This window comes from Triticum dicoccoides, chromosome 1A, assembly GCF_002162155.2.
Source record: "Triticum dicoccoides isolate Atlit2015 ecotype Zavitan chromosome 1A, WEW_v2.0, whole genome shotgun sequence".
Classification (NCBI taxonomy): Eukaryota; Viridiplantae; Streptophyta; class Magnoliopsida; order Poales; family Poaceae; genus Triticum; species Triticum dicoccoides.
In genome coordinates this window covers 553,378,827-553,380,724 of record NC_041380.1, presented here as the reverse complement: position 1 = coordinate 553,380,724, position 1,898 = coordinate 553,378,827, and the positions used below count along the sequence as shown (strand labels likewise).

The 1,898-nt window shown below is 48.5% G+C and overlaps 1 pseudogene; it reads left to right on the top strand.

Moving 5' to 3' along the window:
• The first annotated feature begins 208 nt into the window (after positions 1-208).
• On the top strand, positions 209-699 carry LOC119288854 (annotated as a pseudogene).
• Positions 700-1,898: the final 1,199 nt, after the last annotated feature.

Below are 1,898 nucleotides of genomic sequence, written 5' to 3'. Positions count from 1 at the left end.
TGGAGCTGCCGCCACAGCTCTGACTCAGCCCGCCAATCCACCGGTCAAGCTCTCGGCCACGTCACCGATCCGCAGCACCCCTCACCCGGATCGCCATCGTGACCGTCCATTCCATCCGCATCCAACGGCAGGCAGACGCCTCCTCCACCCTCTCGTCCCCGTTAAAACGCCCCTCGCCCCTCCCCGCAAATCACATCACCAGCAGCCACCACCGTCCCTCCGATTCCACATCCCGCTCGCAGCTCGAGATCGTCAGCCATGTCCGGGCGCGGCAAGGGAGGCAAGGGGCTCGGCAAGGGCGGCGCCAAGCGCCACAGGAAGGTGCTGCGCGACAACATCCAGGGCATCACCAAGCCGGCGATCCGGCGGCTGGCGCGGCGGGGCGGCGTGAAGCGCATCTCGGGGCTCATCTACGAGGAGACCCGCGGCGTGCTCAAGATCTTCCTCGAGAACGTCATCCGCGACGCCGTCACCTACACCGAGCACGCCCGCCGCAAGACCGTCACCGCCATGGACGTCGTCTACGCGCTCAAGCGCCAGGGCCGCACCCTCTACGGATTCGGCGGCTAGGTTCTTTGCCGCCGCCTGCAGATTCCAAAATCTTGATGGAACCCCGACTTGTTTAGCTCGCTGTTTACTCTGGCTCTGTAGTTCGAACTGAATCGTGGAACAAAGTTATTTCATATCTGTTGTTGGAAATGAAACCTGTCTTTGTGCAAATGCCGTCTTTCTGATTTTTATCTCTCTGTTGGGTACGATATTGAGGTGGCGATGAGTTGATTTGCCATAATTTTACCGGTATGAATCGTACCGTATTTGTTTGCAGGCTAATGTGTAATCTGAAAAAAACGCCACAGGGACTGAACACTTGTGTATCTCAATTCAGGAACATCATTTGCTTTGTTTCTGCTATTTGATCTGATGCATTTATACTGGACACCACTGATGTTACTTGTGTGGTGCAATGTGTTTAATGGAGACTGGGATTAGTCTGCATTTCATACTTTGAGTTCTAGATTCAGTCGCTATCCTTGACCAGAGGTCTGGGTGTACACATTTGCTCTGACTTGTAATGTGAAACTAGCCCACAGTGACCAATTCATGATGTAGCTCGTGCTAACTGCTAGTACAAGTTAATCAGGATCATCATTTGTGCCACAATAACCTTTTAATTGCTTGAATTGTGCTTCCAACTGCGGATTTGCAAATACAGATACACGATGCCCTCTTGGCAGTGCCAGCAACTTCATCCTTCAGTTGAATTGATCAAGAGGTGCAATGATGTATTGGATCTGCTATGAATTATATTCAGATATCCAAAGCAGCTCCGATAAATGAATACTAATCTCTCCTGGGAAGACATGCTACGGGATACAACCATCATTCCGTCAGAACGACAATGGAACAAGCATACCAAGTTAGATGGATACTGGTATTCACGGCATATTAGCGGTCATTCTTGTCGTTTGGCTTTGAAGTATACTTATATAGTATGAAAGATGTCTGCTCATTAGAAAATAAACCAATATTTTTTATAGATTATGCTCAATAGACAGATTACAGTCTTCTCTATTTGATGCCAACAGCTTTGTCACAACCCCACCTGACAAACTTCAGGAACGCCTTTATGAAACTGAACGCCTGATACAAGGATTAGACTAACACACACTCCGAAGACACAAACACACAGGAACTTTAAGCAACAAAAAGACTTACATTTTGTACTATTAACACAAGCAAAATTTGGCACTCCCGTTAAAAATATACATGTACACCGATGTATAGAAAAGAAATGAAAAATCGCTATCAAGTATGGGCAGCGAGGTGACTAAAGCAGCACAGAGATGGCAAGTTCCCCTGAAAAGCTCCGAGCAGCATCAAGCTGTTGGTGCTGCATT